The 19,387-nt window shown below is 45.9% G+C and overlaps 1 long non-coding RNA gene across 2 annotated transcripts in view; it reads right to left on the bottom strand.

The window, feature by feature from the left end:
• Window positions 1–18,221, bottom strand: part of LOC142828038 (uncharacterized) — a 78,311-nt gene extending 60,090 nt beyond the window's left edge. The window contains exons 1-3 of one of the 2 annotated variants that reach the window (XR_012902959.1): window positions 15,212–18,221; window positions 11,034–11,188; window positions 2,375–2,427 (exon numbers count right to left, since the gene is read on the bottom strand). This is a non-coding gene — a long non-coding RNA (uncharacterized LOC142828038). Of the gene's footprint in view, window positions 1–2,374; window positions 2,428–7,169; window positions 10,039–11,033; window positions 11,189–15,211 lie in introns of those variants that run through there. The other variant, XR_012902960.1, reaches the window with a different exon arrangement.
• Between the last annotated feature and the right edge of the window lie 1,166 nt (window positions 18,222–19,387).

Genomic DNA, 19,387 nt, shown 5'->3' with positions numbered 1-19,387 from the left:
GGCTAATCTGGAATTTCAAATGCTGTGGAACTCAATTGTTTGCAGTGAGCTTTCTCTGCTCAGAGGAAATACATTACCCATGGTCGTAGGGGAATAGCCAGGGGTGGGCCTGAGTGAGTCACGGCCCACCCACTTTGCACCCAGGCCCCCACTCTGGCATGATAAATGCAGAAGTGGGAGCCCACAAAAAAACCCAAAACCTTATTTACCAGGCTTTGGTATAAAACTTCCCCCCCAAAATCTTAACAACCTAGATTTTGGGGATAAAATCCCGCTGCCACCACCCAAGTAATGGTAAGAAAACCAGGGGAGAGATCACTTGGGAAATCTCACCCTAAAGTACAAACCAGGACACAAAAATTAACCTCTACCAGGTTAATAAAAGAAAAGAGAAAGAACTTTTACTATCACCACAATATTCCTGTTGCAAGCATCATGACTAGATGGAAAAGGCACCAATGGTGGGGGAATCCTGCCATGGACCAGGAGCTTAGTTACAAAAGAGAGCAAAAAGCATTTTTAAATGCACAGACATCAGATCCCTTTTCCCAAACCATGAAACAATAAAACCTAATGGATTTATCTAACTTTACCCTACTTACAGAAGAGTGAAGAGTCTATTCTTGGAGGGAGACATTCTGTCTGTCCCCTGCAGTAGACGGAAAGAAACTGCTCAGGACAAAGGAGGGAAAAACCCAAAAATTCCTTTGTCGCAGTTTGAAATTCCTACCTACCCTCCTATTGGTTGAATCTACCTTTCCTAGATAAGGTTAACTCCTTAGTTCCCAGGCTGCTGGCTAACCCTCATGATCATGACAGCCTTTGACTTATCTTCCCTCTAGGTTATGACTGAACCACAGTGCCTAGCATGTTGGTTAAGACAACAGACATCACTTAAGTGCAGGCTCATCTGGAATTTCAAATGCTGTGGAACTCAGATGTTTTCAGTGAGCTTACTCTGTTCAGGGGAAATACATTACTTATGGACCCAGGGGCATGGCCAGGGGTGGGCCTGAGTGAGTCATGGCCCACCCACTTTGCACCCATGCCCACCCCTCTCCAGCCCACCTGGCAAGCAAGCCAGGGAAAGGGACCAATGCACTGCATTTTGTCCTACTTTGCCCCAGCCCTCCACCCATGGAGAGGGACTGGGCCTTTCTCCACCGTTACCCAGTTGGGAAGTGGCGCCAAGGAGAGGGCCAGGGCTTACCCCTAACCCTTCTGTCCCACTCCCCATCTCCCCTCCCCCATTCTTGCTCACCCTCCCAAAGTCGGAGCCCAAAGTCAGAGTGGTCCCTTCTGGATAAGCCACTGCATGGATCACATGGCTTGTGTGTGGTTCTCCCCTCCCCACCTTATCTGCCCCCTACACAGAGAATATGGACTGGTTACAGAAGCTGGCTCTGTAGCCCAGCTTGTAGAGCCATTCATGCTTTTAGCTATGGAAATTCCCCAGCTCAAGCCCCACCACTGGCCAAGACAGTACCCATCCCTTTTAACTGATGCTGTCTTGTGATCCCTCCGCTGGAGGTGAACAGAGGATTTCAATTGTCAGAGCTCCCTCTCCAGCACCTTTCAGTAGCATTACATTCATTTATGAAAACAAAGCTAGAAGGGGACTGTCATATGAGCTGTAGAGTTCAGTATGAACCAGTGATATCTAGCACAGAGCAAGAGTAAATCTGTGTGCACCTTGTTTGGAAACCAAGTGGAGACCTTAAACAGACTGGAAGAGAGCTGAGAGGCTATCAGCACGCACACACACACACACACGGTCTGAAACTGACAAGATCAAAAAGAAATATAGAAGCCAGTGAATTTGGAACCGACTCTGAAAATAGGTGAAATAACTTCTCTGCCTCTTGGTCATTTTTTATTTCCTTGAGGAATCCCACTGTGGTCAGAGAGAATCAGGGAAACAGCAATATATTTTGTTGAGAGTTTTCAAGGATGCTTTCTCCACAGCATTGTTGGAATGAAATCAAGACACCACCACTCTCTCCTCCCCAATCTCATTTTCACACTCTCTAAAGATGCACTTCAAGGCTGGCGTTCTCTCGCTCATTCACTCTCTCTCTATATAATATAAAAATACTAACAAGCTAACATAGTGGAATCTAATTTTGCTGGATGAAAAATTATTGGTGTCAACCATGTGCTTCCCCTTCCCAGCTTTCTCATTAAGTTCGGGAACTTGAATCTCCTGTTAGCAACTCTTTTATGTAACTTCTGAAAGTAGCATGGACATTCACAGAACTTATGTTTAAAAATCACAGGGTGAAATGGTAAAATGGGAGAATTCATGTGAAAAATGGCAGAGATTTCTCACTAAAGACTTTAAAGTGAGTTTGAACAAAATAAAAACTCTTCTTACCACAGTGAAAAGTTCATTTTTAAGAAGTTGATAACTTTTTCCTTTTCTTCTCCCTAACATGATACATAAAAAATCACAGAACATCTTAAATGTGAAATGTTTTATTCTGTTACTGTTTTACAGACAAACAGGCTTCCACTCAGCTCACATTCCAGCTTTGTCTTTCTTGTTTATCAGGGAGCACTGTTTCTCTGCTATGCTATACAATGCACATAGACATGAAGTGGCTGAATAATGTTACTACAAGGAAATATCATTTTAAACCACTGTTTCTTAAACTTTTTAAGACTGAGGAACACCAAACCATTTTTTTTATGAGGAACACCAGGGATTTTTTGTTGAGGGGTAAAAAAAAAAAAGGTTGGGGGGAAAGTAATTGAGCAAAAAAAAAGTCACCTGCCCCTTTAAGGGTGGCCATTTTTAACTCTATTCTCTACAGCACATCTCCAGAACACAGTTTAAGAAACACTGTTTTAAATGCTTATCGCTTCTTCTTTTCTATGTTGTGTGTGTGCAAACTGTGCTGGTAGAAGCTAGCCAGACTGATAGCCCTGATAATTGAAAACATCTCTGTATCCAGAGGACAGGTACAGTATGAACAATGTAAGCTAACCTACACAGTGAGGACACGTCTACAGAGCAGGGCTAATGCTGAAATAAGCTACACTGCTTGAGCTATGTCAATTGCATAGCTGAAGTCGAAATAGCTTATTTCAGCTTTTGGCACTGACTACACAGCATGAAGTCCAAGAAAGAGCACTCTTTCTTCGACTTCCCTTAACTCCTTGTAAAATGAGGGTTTCAGTGTTTCACAAAAGCCTCTGCCTGAGCTATTACTTGACTTTACACATGGATTTTCTGGAATACACTAAACCAGTGGTCCCCTACGCGGTGCCCGCGGGCGCCATGGCACCCGCCGGGACATTTGTGTGCACCCGCCGACAACCTGGTCCGGCCCTGCCCCTGCACGCGGCGCACTGGAGGTGCCGGCCCCAGGCACGCGACACGCACCGGCGCCTGGTGCACGGCACTCGGGCGGCCCCAGCCCTGGGGCACATGCGGGCGCGCGGTGCCGGTGCTGGCCCAGGTGCGCGGCTCGGGCGGCGGCGCCGGTCCCGGGCCCACGGCACAAGGCGCTCGGGCGGCCCCGGCCCCGGCGAACATGCCGGCGCCGGGTGCAAGGGCATCCCCGCCCCTGGCGTGCGCCAGGATGCGCGGCCCCGCCCCCGGGCGCCCGGCGCTTGAGTGGCCCCGCCCCCAGGTGCCCGGAAGCCTCTAAAGGTTGGGGACCACTGCACTAAACTGTAAGGTTCTGCCAACACATGCCTTAGAGACTGACAAAAACCTCCTGCTGACTGCATTGCTGGGGGAAGCCGGCAGTTGTCTTCTAAGTCATTCTTTACTGATGATTTGTAAATGATTCTCTGACGCTTTGTAATTGTTTCAGTTGCATTGCCTTTTAAACTCTGCAACTCCTTGTAATCTTTGTTAAATCTTGCAACTTTGTAACTCTCCGCAACTTTGCTTTATACATGCAGAAAATTACTGTAAGCTTGGTAATTGTGGAGCCTTCATCATCATCAACAACAACCATGGGCTCAACGCCCGTTGGTGTCCGCTGCCTCCCTCACTATTTCCTTCTATCTTTCCCTGTCCAGTGCAGAGTGGCTTAGTTTCTGTGGACTAGCTCTGCACCAATGTACTATATCATCTCCGCATTCTCTGTGGGGCCTGCCTCTCCTATTCGAACCATCCATTATGCCAAATACCAGAGTCTGAACTTTTCGCTCGTCATTCATTCTGCAGATATGCCTGAATAGCTGTAACTTCCGTTGTATAACCTTCTGTAATAGGTTCTCTTTCGGCCATATCTTCCTATATAATTCCTCGTTGGTGACCTTCTGCATCCATCCTATTCTCAGGATCTTTCTATAACAACTCCTCTCGAACCACCCATGTCTCACATCTATACAACATGCTGCTAAATACACACATTTTCGAGACGCTCAGCTTCATTCCTATAATAATTGCTTTATTTTTCCAGATCTTATCCATCACCTTCAAACTCACTCTTGCTTTCAATATTCTAGTCACTATTGTAGATCATACGCCAACTTTGTAACTCTCAGTCACTTTGCTTAGAACTTGCTCTAAACTGCATTCTCCCCGAGATATGAATGTGGATGTGAGCGGAAACTATTGTGGCTGCGTCTAGACTGGCAAGTTTTTCCACAAAAGCAACTGCTTTTGCGGAAAAACTTGCCAGCTGTCTACACTGGCCACTTTGAATTTGCGCAAGAACACTGACGATCTAATGTAAGATTGTCAGGGTTCTTCCGCAAATACAATGACTCTCCCATTCAGGAAAAAGCCCTCTTGCGCAAATGCTTTTGCACAAGAGGGCCAGTGTAGAAAGCTGAGAACCGTTTTGCGCAAAAAAGCAACGCCCTGATGGTGAAAATGGCGATCGGGGCTTTCTTAAGCAAAACCGCGTCTAGATTGGCCCGGACGCTTTTACGCAAAAAGTGCTTTTGCACAAAAGCATCCGTGCCAATCTAGACACTCTTTTCTACAAATGCTTTTAACGGAAAAATTTTTCCGTTAAAAGCATTTGCGGAAAATCATGCCAGTCTAGACGCAGCCTTGTGGGTTTGGGATTAGAAATTACAAAGCTGAGCACGTGGAGCCAGATGATGAGTCATCAGACCAGGTAATGAGACTGCTGCTCTGCTGGATCAAGGGAAGTCTGGGCATGTTCCCTGGTGAGAATGTAGATGAGTCACAGGAGTTGTACAGAGGCAATAAAAGAAGAGAGCACATGGCAGAGGCAATAAAAGAAGAGAGCACATCTCTTTCTGACAAACTCCTCTTTCTGCAGCCTGTTTCTTTCCTGACCAGCTCCCCAGTCATGATCAGCAGATAGACCCTCCAGAACCAACATGCCTTAGCTCCTTCTGCAACCTGTGTGTGAGAGAGAGAGAGAGAGTGTTCCCCTTTAGTTTAAATCTTTAGCGGCAGCTCTATCCTCTTTAGTTCAACCTTGTAGTGCATATAGTGGAGTGTTAATTCCTTAATCAATAAATCCATGCTAGTGTAACACTGGGTGGTCTCCAGTGGGAATTTTTTGGGTAAAATACAGGAGTCAGAGTAAGAAGTCCTCCAGCTCAACATTATGTCGAAATAATGGCTTGCTGTGTGGATATGGACTATGTTATTTTGGAATAACACTGCTGTGTAGACATAGCCCGAGTCCTTATAGTGTGTCTCAATGCTGTTCTCATGGGAGATGGCCATTCAGTCTCCATTCACCCCTTGGCTACTTTACTGAGGCCATCTACAAGGGAGCCAATTAGTTCTAATAATGGCAGTGATGCTTCAGTGATGTGGACATTTGTACATGAAAAAAAAGATGGCTGCTGTCAGATCAGTAACACACAAAATCATTCATGTGGCAGTGAAATCCTGCCAGCTAGTTAGAAGCATTCTGGTGTCCAGAGACAAGCATTGAAATTCCTGCTATCTAATCAATTGCAATAAGTATTTCTAATGCACCTATCACTGGGCTATATTGCCTTGATCCAGCAATGCTTTTAAGCAGCGGTCGACAAATTATGGAAAACCCTTTTACTTGCCAGACAAAAAAGGGACTCGCCACCCTCCTCCACAAAAAGTGTTTTTTAATGGCATAAATTCCTAATAAGAATAAGAACAGTAATTACTAATAAGTTACTAATAAATATCACTCGTTATTAATAAATCTCTTATAAACCTCTATCTTTTCTCTCTGCTGTCATGTCTCCTCCCCTTGTTCCATCAGCTCCCCTGGTGCCTGCTGCCCCCCAACCCCTCACCCTCCTCTGATGTCCTCACTCCTGCCCTTCTCACTGCCCTCAGCCCTCCTGAGACCTGCCCCCCTCCACCAGCCCTTCTCTCCCCCCTGTGCCCACTCCTCCAGTAGCCCCACTCTGATCATGTGAGCTACCCGTTCTCATCCCCTCTCCTAAAACCTCCGTCTACACACCTGCCCTGCCTCTCTCCTTTGGTGCTGGTCCCTCCCCTGCAGGTGTCTGCCCTTCTGCTTCACCCCCAGAATCCCTTGGCACCTGCACCCTCCTGGTGCCTTCCCCTTCCCTCACTGCCCCTGTCCCCTTTGCCCTTTTTTTCCCTGATACCCTCACCCTCACCACCCTCATGCCCCTGTGCCCTCACACATGCCTTGCTCCATCCCTGCCTTCCTCATGCCCACCCCTTCTTTCAAGCCTTCTCCCAGCACCTCCCCCTCCTCCTCTAACCTCCAGTGCCCTTACCCTGTCCTCTCCCAGCATCACCCTGTCCCCCCTCCCACTGACACCTCCCCTCCTGCCCTTTTCCTCATTGTCTGCACTTTACCCTCTGGCATTTGTCTCTCCTGCACCCGTCCCTTGGTGCCTTCCCCTTTCTTCTTCTCCTGACCTCCTCTCCTCTCCTCCCCTCCCCACAGCCCAGCCCAGCCCCTTCCCCTCCCCCAGGGCCAGCTCTAGGTTTTTTGCTGCCCCAAGCAAAGCATTTTTGGCCACCACCCCTTTTTTTGTTGTCTTTTACACGTTTGCATTTTGCAATGGGTTTTTTGTTTTTGTTTTAGCCCTATAAATAGCAAATAGAATTTTCATTCTTTTTTTTCCAAAAAGACAAAGGTGCTTCAAGTGAACTCCCCCTTTCACTTGCTGCTGGGTCACAGCAGCCTTTTCCCTGCCCTGTCCAGCCCCTCCCTGTAGACAAGCACCCCTCACTCCCAACCCACAGGGGAAGCAGGATGCAGGGACAGCACAGAGCCAGAGAGGTGCAGGGATCGAGGGGAGCAGGGTGTGGTGGAGGCACAAGGAATGGGGCACGGGGAATGGGAGGGACAGAGGGATTGGGGTCTAGGGGCAGTGCAGGGAACGAGCAGCACAGAACTGGGGGGGCAGGGATTGGGGGGAGCAGGGTGCAGGGGAGGCACAGAGAATAGGACGTGGGGAATGGCAGGGGCAGAGGGATCGGGGTCTAGAGGCAGTGCAGGAAACAGGCAGCACAGAGCTGGGAGGGACAGGGATCGGGGGGAGCAGGGTGCGCGGGGCAAGGGCAGTGCAGAGGGTTGCAGGGAAAAGGGAGAGCAGGGGTCCAGGGTGCAGGGTCGGCGTGGGGAACGGACGGCATGGAGACAAAGTGGGGCTGGGACCGTGGCAGGACTGGAGCCGGCAGGGCCAGAGCCGAGCTGCCGCAGCCCTTTAAAATCAGCGGGGCCAGGTCACGCCAGCGTCCTAGCGTCCCACCCCGTCTCCTCGCACCGGAGCTGCACGCAGGCAGCCTGGTAGGAAGAATCGCCGCACTTCCCCTTCCCAGCGGCGCTCTGCTCCTCCGCTGGCCGCCCGTAGTGCAGGCTTCTGCCAGCCAGTCACAATGGCCCACTGGGCCAGTCCGCCCCTGCACTTGCCAGCTGGTAAAATCTACTCACCACGGGCGAGTGTATTTGTCGAGCCCTGCTCTTAAGCATATGCTTAATTCAAAGCATGTGCATAATTTCTTTGAAGAAAAAAAGACTGCTCATTGCTCAAAGTACGCATGTGCTTAACAGCTCTGCTGGATCATACCTTAGGAGTGCTCAGCATTAACATTAGCACTGCGGTATCTATAATGCAACTGATATCCCACTTCCTGACAACTCCTCACCAGGCATCCCATGTAGTAGACATATTGTCAATCACTAGAAATATAAGCATAGGCCTGCATGCCTCTGGCTGCTGTAAATGATATTTGCATCAATATTTGGCACCGGGATATTATGACAACAGACAAATACATTGGATTCTAATCACCCTGCCTTCCTCAGTCACTTTGAATCCCTAAAAACCCTTCCATTGATGCATCAGCATGTAGAGGGGAAGGGGGGAAAAAAGCTGTGTTTTCTTTTATTATTTCCAATGAGAAACTCTCCATTATTTTCTCCTCTTGTATGTTTTCTCTTTTTAGTCTCTTCCCCACTTCGATAGTTTATAATAGCAGCTCAAGGTTCAAAGACTTCCCAATATGTATTAGAGATTCAAGTCTCTTCAGGGGCATGACAGACTAGTGATACAACTTGATGGCTTTGGGGAGAATGACGCAATAATCTAATCATAACACCCACAGCAGCAACACAAGACATTCCCTTGCAGGGTTCTGAAGACACACACTTAGGGCTTGTCTACACTTGGTCTACACTAGAGAGTTACCGTAAAATCGTGAGTATAATGCGCACCTATGTATAGTGCACACCCGACCTTTTCAATGTCAGAATCACAGAAAAAACTGAACTCCTATATATAATGCACACCTATATATCTACACTCCTGCCAACAGGTCTGCCAGCACCAAGCCCAGCCTCGCCCACTTCCCGGAGCCATCCCTGGGCTGCCCGTGCACCACACCAAGCTTGCGCCTGCCGCAGGGGGCTCCCGCCCCCCCGGACAGCTGCCCGTGCACCGTACTGGGCACACGCCTGCCACGGGGGACCCCTTGGCGCAGCTACCTCCTCCAAGAGCCTCTCTAAGCGGAGACTCTGCCAGACCCACAGCCTGGACCCGGCCATCATTGGTAGCTGCAGCCGAGAGTAGGGGGACGGCCCAGCCAGGACACCCCAGGCCAGGGAAGTTGGTGGCCCCTCCGCAGAGTGCCTCACCATCTTCTCCTCCCATGCCCTGCTGCGCCCAGGGGGCAGCGTGCTCTGCGGCTCACTCTCCACTCCCAGCCTGTCGCTCTCCACTCCCAGCCCCCCTGAAGGAGCCAGGGCGCTGCAGCCTGGCAGCTCCGCTGGCTCCTCTCTTTGTCCAGGAGCCAAAATAAAACTTTAAAAAATAACTGCTACGTATAAAGTGCACCCCAACTTTGACCAGGAAAAAAATTGGAAAAAAGTGCACATTATACACGAGATTTTACGGTATTTCAAAATAACTGCCTCATTTCAAAATAATAAGCCAAGCATCCACACTACTAAGCCCGTTATTTCAAAATAATGGGCTGGTTGTTTCGAAATCTGTACTCCTGCTTTCCTTGGGGAATAACGGTTATTTTTAAATTGTTACTTCAGAAGTTATTATTTTGAATTTAGTTATTTTGAAATAATTTCCTAGTGTAGACATGCCCTTGCAGTGCTGCACTGGTTGCAGCCACACCACTGAAGTACTTAGTAAAGATGCTACCTCTGCCAAAGTGGGAGCTTCTCCTTTTAGGGTAGGTACTCTTCCGCAAGAGGCGGTAGTTATGTGGACAAAGAGAAGGTCTTCCAGGAGTCAACTTGGTCTTGCTATGTTGGATTAGGAGTGTGGATTTTACATGCCCTGTGCAATGTCTTTATACTAACATAAGTTCCTAGTATAGACCAAGCTGAAATTCTTCATTAACATTTATAACAGCCCCAAAACCTTGATGGAATTAGAAATTTATTGTTGGACTTACTGGTTCCAACTCAGTTACCTTAGGGGAGGGAGTGGCACCTAGCCGCTGCTCTTGAAGTGTCCTTTCTTCTGATGGGTGCTCTGGCAATGAAAGGGTCTCAAGGTGCCAGCTTCCATCTCTTAGTTAATGAGAACTACCTGCAGAGCTGGCAGCAAGTTTCCATTGGCAAAGCAGCCGGTGTGGAATGGAAAACCAGAGCCATCACCTGGGCACTTGGAGTAAAATATATTCCCCTCAGCACTAGAGCCCAGTAAACAGCTCATCAAAGGCAATCTTTGCCACCATTATTTTTCCTAGGGTTTGTGGCTGAAATCGCTATCTGCGGCAGTGAAATGGGATAAGACAAGGTAGTACAGGTATGGTGTTGACAGCTGCTATATACATTTCGCAACCGTGCAAAATGTACCATATTCCTGACCTAGGCTGTCCTGATCTAGACTGTCCAGCTTTGGCTATGCTCACACTTCGGTCAGCACCCTTCAAACCCAAGCTTCAGCAGGAGACTGTCTTATGGGCTACCTCAATATCCCAGAGCATGCCGGGAGGAAAATTGGTAGTAAAGGCTTTACCATGCCAGTATTCACCTTTGGCTTCATGCTAGTTCTCTGACTTCATCTGTTACTGTCACACACCTCTTTGATATTGATAAACCTTAACCACTGATTTATCCCCATGTCTTTGGATTACTGCTATGTAAAATATTCCCTGACTTCATCAGAGTAGACGATAACCTGTCTTAGGGTAATTCTGAGCAGGTAGAGTTCACACCTGAATTCACAGAACACATCCACACTTGCCCTCTTTCTGGGGTTTGGCCTTATTGGTAACTAAACATAACTCATAACCTAAACTTCCTTCTCAAGCATTGCTGTTTTAGAATTTCCCTACAGCCTTCCATTGTCTTTGTCTCTCATGCCTTCTGCCTCTAACAGAAGGGGAATTTAGCCCTTCTAAATATCTGAGTAAAGCCAAATGGACACATCTCATCTAACCTCTGCACGATTCAGGAAAAATACCTCCCCATCCAGATGAGTGGCCCTAGAACATTGTTGTTTTTGTGTCTAGGCTGCAAACTTGCCATGAAGCACAAACAATACCCAGATAATGAAGGGTTCATGAATCCAGACTGATGGTGGATCCAGGTTTATGGGCCAACTGCCAAGACCTGAAATAAATATCCCTATGACTTGAATCTGAGCATCCTCACCTCCCATTCATTTCAGGCATCAGCAGCACCTGGTGTGCTCAGGCCCTTAGTGAGCATTCTTCACACCAGGAATTCTGTACGAGTGGAATCCTCAAGGGGAATTTGTCTTGGAAACACATGCTGCATCTACACAGGAGACATGCAGCTCACCAGTCCTGTAAAATTAAAATGAATGGCAAGGTACTGAAGGGAGAGGCAAAGGAATTACGCTGCAATGAGCTGTAGTTTCAGCACTGAAGGCGCTAAAGAGCCCCTGCTGATCTGTTTCATAAAGCTCATTTTTTAAAGACACTTGAAGCCAGTGCAAGAAAGTTGCTGAGACCCGAGGAGCAATTTTGTTCTAAACATTTAAAACAGGGGGATCTTTTTTTAGTCAGAGTTTTAATTTCTTCTCCAGTTTCTTTTGACTCTCCTGCTTTGTTGGAGATTGGGGTTTGTTGAAGGGAAGTGACTTTGTCAAACTTTTCCACTGAAAAAGTCAGTCAAAAGCTAGACAGACACAACTGTATTCTCTCAACTGTGTGAAATGACACTGTATGAGTTGGAGAGGTGGCAGCTGAATGGTCAGAACAGGGGGCTAGACGCCAGGCTTCCTGGATTCTGCCACTGCTGTGCTATGTACACTTACACAAATATTTTAGGCCAAAATTTTCAACCTTGGCTGCTGAAAGGTAGGTCCCTACATCCATACTTAGGCACTTAAGCCAGTAGTCTGGTTTGCAGATGCTATGTACCTATGGTTAGTGGGAGTTGTAAATATTCAACCCCGCTGAAAATCAGGTAACTTTTTTTCAGATGCCTAAACAAAAAAAGGGAGATACTGTATTTCAATGGAGCCAAAAGGGGTACATGCACTAGTCTGGTTCTTAATAGTGCCTAAGAAAGTCCTGAAAGTTTGGGGGGTGAGTTGTTTGCTTTATTTTTTTGCTTTATTTTCAGTTATTAATCTGTTATAAAAGATTGACAAAATAATTATAGGTGAGTTGTTTTACAGAAAGTGTTCAAAGACTTACAAGTACATAGCTTTCTTTTTTACTTCAGATCCTAGGGGACAATCCTATAGTTCCTAAAGAATTAGTGAAATGACATTAAAAGAATCAAGAGACTGAAAACTGACCATCACAGGGGAAGATGGGCCATTTTAAGTGTGACCATCTGTCTTGTTAACATCCACAGGACTCGCTCACTAATGATTATTTAAGAGAAAGGATGTTTTAGTTAAAGGTCCAACATCGTTCTCCCCTTTAATGATATTCCTGTTGTTTCCAAAGTTAAAAAAATAATACCTGAAGCAAAAGCAGGGTTTTTTAATTGTTTTAAAAAACAACTATATTAATGGCCTGCCTTATCCACCATAAAAAAAAAAGACAAACCCGTCTTTTGAAGGAGTCTTTCCCTGGTCAACTCTAATAGGTACCCAGCTTTGCAAATTTTGACTAATGGAGACATATATTCTCTGCCCACACAAAGCATGATGATATTCCTACTGAATGGCAAAATTTTGACAGCAAAAAAATAAGCAGAACCAGGCCTCAGTAGAGGAACATCCCTAAGGCATTTAAGAGGATACTAATGGAGCTGTTTACAAATTAAGATACTTCCTTGAGATGCATTTGGAGAGAAAATGGAGTGGAAGGAGAACTCTCAGACCTTGACTTTACAGCTAAAAGGGTATGCTTTTATTTAACCTCAGGCAAATGCACATGTGAGCTATCCTGAGGTAAAAACAAGGCACTTCCGTTTATCATGAGGCAAACTTTTTGCCAGGGTCAGCCCTAAATCCCTATGGTGGGAGGGAGAGAGGGGGAGGAGAAAGGTTGAATTCACAGTAAAACTGAAGTACCGTATTTTACCCAAGATAGCTCATGTACATTTGTTTCCAGGAGATAAAACACACAACTTCAGTGGAGACATTAGGTCCATAGAAATGCAGCCAAGTTGTCTGGCAAACTGTAACCTTTCCTTCCCACACCCTCAGGACCAGACAACAGAGGGCAGGCCCTAGTGCCATAAAAGCCGGGATCCTTACACTTCTTCTCTTTGATGGAAATGTGAGTGCCAGCTCTGAAGGTTGCAAAAGGAAGATAACCATTCTCAGAGTGTAGTTATTAATGGTTCACAATCATGCTGGAAGGGCATAACAAGTGGGGTTCCACAGAGGTCTGTTTTGGAACCGGTTCTGTTCAATCTCTTCATCAATGATTTAGATGATGGCATAGAGAGTACACTTATTAAGTTTGCAGATGATACCAAGCTGGGAGGGGTTGCAAATATTTTGAAGGACAGGGTCAAAATTCAAAATGATCTAGACACATTGGAGAAATGGTCTGAGGTAAATAGGATGAAGTTTAGTAAGGACAAATGCAAAGTACTCCACTTAGGAAGGAACAATCAGTTTCACACATACAGAATGGGAAGTGATTGTCTAGGAAGGAGTACTGCTAAAAGGTCATATTGGACCACAAGTTTAACATAGTCAACAGTGAGACACTGTTGCAAAAAAAGCAAACATGATTCTGGGATGCATTAACAGGAGTGTTGTGAGCAAGACACGAGAAGTCATTCTTCCACTCTACTCTGAGCTTGATTAGGCCTCAATTGGAGTCTTGGAGTTCTGGGCACTACATTTCAGGAAAGATGTGGAGAAATTGAAGAAGGTCCAGAGAAGAGCAACAAGAATGATTAAAGGTCTAGAAAGAAGCAGAGTTGATTGTCCCCAAGTCCTGCTCCATCTGGAATTCCAACTGTCTTCTAGTTTCACTATCTAGCGTATCCAACTGAGAATTCTTTTTATTCATTACAGCAAAACCAAACTCCTTAGGCCCAGCTCAAGGGTTACAGCAGTGACTGCATTATGTCCTCATGAGTCCAGCACCAGGCTCAAATCCTGCCAGGTGTTCAGTCTTTGATGAATAAGATCTATATCAGGTCATTTTGTCAGCTCTGGCCTCCTCTGGGGACTGCATCACAGACAAATTTGAAAACCAGGATTTCAGTGTCTGCCTCACCTGGGTCATGAACCTGCCCAGACATATGCCCGGTGGGATGTGATCTGCAGAGCAGACCAGGAACAAAGTTAGTAATTACACCAGAGGAAAGGTAGGCATTCAAAACTCACCTGAGATGCAATTTCCATTAATCTCTCTGAACTGAAGTCATCACCATTTGATCTACACAAACCAGTAAAGTAAAAGGGAACAGCCAGAGCAACCCCCGGGATGGAAAAATATCCAACTGGAAACCTCCTGAGTTCCCCAAACCAGTCAGTGCTCCACCAAAAGCCCTTTTCTAAAAAGGGTCCCATGTAAAGAAGGCACACCTCGACCCAATGGCATTGATCAAATTCCTATAAATGAAGTGGGACAGTACCATGATGGTCATAAACCATAGACCTTCTATACAGCATCTTTCATTCAAGGGTTTCAAAATACCTCAAAATGTCAGGATTTTCTGACAACATTTAAAAAATGTTTTGGGGAAAAAATTAAAAATTTGTCAATTTTTTTCCACTAGAAAAAGAAATTGCTTCCCAGCCCAGTCTATTTCATTTTCCAAAGAGTGAAAAAGGCAGCAGGGTTTAGTGTGAAGCTGGTAATAGGGGGAAATAGAGGAGTCAAAAGCAAGGTGGGAAGGAGAATGGGCTTTTCCCAACAGTGATGAAAACAAGAGGAAGCAGAGAACTATAGGAAAGAATAGGTCGTTCCAGGTTGGAGATGTTGAGCTGAAGGGGGCAGTCAGTCATAAGATGTCAGGAAGAGAGCTGGGGATATAAGGGAGGTCAAAGGTGGAATGGTAGATTTGAGAATCACTTTGCACGGAGGAAGGAGCAAAGGAAGAAAAAGTTGAATGAGAAATGGAGAGGCTGGGAACACAAAGGACACCAACAAAAGAGAAAGACCGTTTGGGACATCAAATCCTCGCCCTCACCCGGCAGGTTCTTGCTCCAGCTCGCGGGCCTCTTGCTTATTTCACTAACACTGCAGCTCTGTAAAAACAATTAATCAGCAGCCTTGGCATGCAAGTGACTCAAAGCCAGGCTGTTCCCTCAAATTATATTACAGATTTTGTGAGCAGAGGCTGGTTGTGATCTGGTGAATTTGTGTCTCCTCCAAAAAGGAGAGAACGGAGACAAATGAAAACAAAGTGCTTCCATCAAGGGGTCCTATCATGTGTCTTACCACATAAGACCATCAACACTCAAAGGGCTGTCTTTCCATCAGAGTCACCCCAGCTCCACCAACAGCAGCAAAGGGAACATAGCACCAAGCAGACCCCAGAGGACATTCCATCAGCGTGAATAATAATAAGGTAGTTTTCTTTGTTGGGTGTTTCCATAGCAACACATGGACGTGATTCTATTCTCCAGTTTAAACCCCCATTGCAAATGACAGAGTTTTGGTTTTTTAAACAAATTTCTGCACTGAAATTTGCCTCTTGTCTGTAGGCTTGCTTAATCCACCTGTGTGCAGCCAGCACCACCATGTGGCTAAAGGGAAAAACTTCACCCCCAGTTCCAAAAATTTAAAACTCAAGTGCCTCTTAATATCAAGTTTTAGGATCCCAGTAAAGAGCTGGAGAAGACTTTGGGGAGCACTGAATCCACACTCCTTCATGGCAGGATTCTCATCAGATATTAAATGAGTTAATTTCTAGCAGACTGAATAGTTGAGGCCACCACATATTCTAAAAGGCAGCAGAATCTTGCATTGCAAGGATCCCAGCCACAGATCTGATGCCAGCATTAGGCACCTGCCTCTTGGATGCAGACCTTGAGTTGCGGGTCAAGGTCCCCATCCTGTTACTGTCTTTTGGCTGCTTATTACATTTTTGGCTGGCCGCAATTCAAATAAAAAAACTCCTATTGACATCAAAGCAGGGGTGCGGAAATACTGGCCTGCAAGCCATTATACCTGACAGGCTCACACTGCTATATTTACCTGCTCCTCCCAGGTATGGGCGATCACAGCTCCCACTAACTGTGAATCGCCATTCCCAGCCATTGGGAGCTACAGAAAGCTGTGTCCCAATCCCTGTGGCTTCCTGCTGCAACCATTGGCTGGGAACGGTGATCCATGATCAACGGGAGCTGCAATTGCCAGTGCCTGCAGAGGTACTGGTAAATATAGAGGTGGTGGCCCCTGGCGAGCCGCCATTGTTTTATTGCCCTCCCTGCTTCAAAGGGAGCACAATGGGGCCCTTTGTTTCCATTCCCCTCTTAAGTGAAAGGGTATTAGGTTTAACCTGATGGTAGACTGTCATAAATAGTCCAGCATTCAGGGCTAAGGTTATGATGCAGAGGGTCCTTAGCTACTGGAGTAGAAGGGAGTTAAATCAGGATGTGTGTGTTAGCTTCGGTGCCACTGCCCAAACTGGAGCCTTAATCTGGTCTGTTGATTATTTACTTCTTCCCAGGACTGGGTGAGGAGATCGGGGAGGCTGGCCCATGAATTGTTGAGTCAGTACAGGGCTACAGTCCTAGGCTAAGGCATGCGCTAAAGGAAAGCTTAGCATGATTTATTTGCTTTGTATCTGAGTGATGTTCTCCCCCTTGTGGCTGGTCCACAGAGCAGATATGGGACCTATTATTAGAGTTGGCTAAACAAGATCTTATTGTGGCCACATGACCTCTCTGCTTTACTCCACATTCTACTTTTAACTATCTGGTGAGGTCACCCAATCTGAACTCTTCTGTCCCTCCGTTCCTGGGGACCAGCCTCCCCTCCAGTCACTGCAATTGAAGCAGTACCTGCCCCTCAATGAGAAAGGAACATGCTCAATTCTCCCTCTCAACCAGCAACACTAGCCAGCTAACGTGCAAGACAGGTGGAAGCCATGCCTGACTAATGCTCCTTTGTGCTAATACAGGAACACATAATAATGCTTCTGCAGCATTGAATTGCTTTTGCTGCATAAACAGCAGAGTCCCAGTACAACATCTTGGGCTCACGGAGGCTAATTCTTCTGGCAGTAATGTAAATAGAGTGGACACACTGGGGTAACATTCCCAATCCTCATCCCCCTTCTTCGGTGGCATTTCTAATGCCTACACCGCATAGGTAATTTACTCAGCTCTCAAACAGGTAAGTTCCACCAACTAGGGAGGGGGATTCTCTCTGTGGTACAGCACTAGTATTCCAGCTTGCCCCTACAACCGAATAAAACTAAAAACATTTCAAGCCACCTTTGACACCCCTGTAACACACACAGAGTTATATATTTCACTTTCAAAATGTATAACTAAAATACCCTTTATCAGCCCTAAGACACCTGTCTTAGCTTCAGCAGGGCACCTCTGATCATACGGGCCTCTCCTACCACTTCCTGTCTTGTCACCCATAATCTTGGCAATATTCTTCCGAGTGGTTAAATCTCAATCTCTAACACATCAGGCACATCTATGGCAACAAGGCTGGTGTGGAAGTTAAAGCTCAAGCTTCAGAAGGACTCTAAGCCTCATGCAAAAGCTTCAGTACAGGTATTTGCAGAGAAAGTGCCTCAGGCAAACCCCAGCTGACATTGGTATCCAGATGGGTGGAGAGAGAGAGCTTTATGAGAGAAAAGATTTGAGAACTCAGCGTATACATAAAGGGACCCTATTTGAACTGCCCTTCCTTCACTTCTAATCAAAACTCTGACAAACATACTACAGAGCAGGCTCGCTAAGTCAACAGCAAACTTCACTATTGACTCAGACAGCAGGGCAGATCCCTGAAGAGACTGGTGCTTTGTCAATATTCTGCACTTTGACTAGCCATCCACCCTCTCTCTCACAGCCAGACACCAAGGAGAGGAAGAACAGCCAGCCAGTGAAACTGTAGAGTTCTGAAAAGGTTAGCTCAGCACAGCCCCTGCTCAGGAATCAGCAAAAACAAACAGCGGGAGAGCTTCTTTTCACGATCAAGTTGTTAATGCGCCAACTCGAACTCTCGCCATAATCTCACTATACCTGTGTGGCTGCGTCTAGACTGGCAAGTTTTTCCGCAAAAGCAGCTGCTTTTGCAGAAAAGCTTGCCAGCTGTCTACACTGGCCGCTTGAATTTCCGCAAGAACACTGACAATCTCATGTAAGATTGTCAGTGTTCTTGCGGAAATGCTATGCTGCTCCCGTTTGAGCAAAAGCCCTCTTGCGCAAATGCTTTGGCGCAAGAGGGCCAGTGCAGACAACGCGGCATTGTTTTGCACAAAAAAGCCCCGATCGCGAAAATGGCAATTGGGGCTTTCTTGCGCAAAACTGCATCTAGATTGGCATGGACGCTTTTCCGCAAAAAGTGCTTTTGCGGAAAAGCATCCGTGCCAATCTAGATGCTCTTTTTCGCAAATGCTTTTAACGGAAAAACTTTTCCGTTAAAAGCATTTGCGGAAAATCATGCCAGTCTAGATGTAGCCGTGTGAGTCTATGGACTCCTCAGATGCAGCACCAGCTGCTAAGAGCCCCAGCATGCATTAAAGCATAGTAAAATCTTGTTTGATTCCTTAAAAGAGTGCATTGTCCATATTAGGATTTGCCAAGTGAGGCTTGAAATGTCACTATTTTGTGCATGATAAATGTCTTTGTAAATCTATGGAATGTTCTAGGGGAATTACTTGCCCAGAATTTAAAGCTTCCATCTGTAAAAAAGAACCACCAAGCAGACAAATGTCAGATGCGACACTTAGCATAAATGGGGTGGGGGAGGTAAAGATTTTACTCTGCCATCATTTCAAAATGTACAAGCTACGCTGGTGCAATTTCTAATCTCTGCATAAACAACCCTTAAAAAAAAAAAAAAGAGAGAGAGAGAATCAATAGCACATCTTTCTCTGACACTGAAGAATCAATACAGGGTGAATTTCCACTGAACAGAAATATACATTTGAAGCATGTAGGCTTGGCTTGTTACTAAGTGTGCATTATGGGGAAAATGTTGTGGAAAGGAAGCAAAATTAAAATTAAAAAGAGAACTCCTACTTGGGCAATCTAAAAAAAGCACTTAAAGCTGAGAGTTAAGAGATTCTTCTAATGTTCCAGAGAGTGGCAGATACACTATTATTTCATCCTTAGCCAGTTAAATATTCTGAAAACACTCAGTGGCCAGGGCTCTTCTTCCCCATTCCACCCAGCAATAATAGTTTTCTTCAGAGGGTCTCAAAGTGCTATGTGGATATTCAGTAAGCCTCACGCCACCACTGGAAGGTAGCTATTACTCTTCTTTTTTTACAAGTGGGGAAACAGAATCAGTGAGGTTGCATCTTACCAAGGATTACTCAACTCCCTGATGAAGCTGAGACTAGAGCACAGATTTCCCATTTCTCAAGTCCTCTATTTAACCAACCTTGCTTTAAATATTTGGATAGTTCTTAAACTACTAGACAAT

This window comes from Pelodiscus sinensis, chromosome 3, assembly GCF_049634645.1.
Source record: "Pelodiscus sinensis isolate JC-2024 chromosome 3, ASM4963464v1, whole genome shotgun sequence".
Lineage (NCBI taxonomy): Eukaryota > Metazoa > Chordata > Testudines > Trionychidae > Pelodiscus > Pelodiscus sinensis.
The sequence above is the reverse complement of the archived record's forward strand: the minus strand, read 5'-3'. Positions and strand labels throughout refer to the sequence as shown.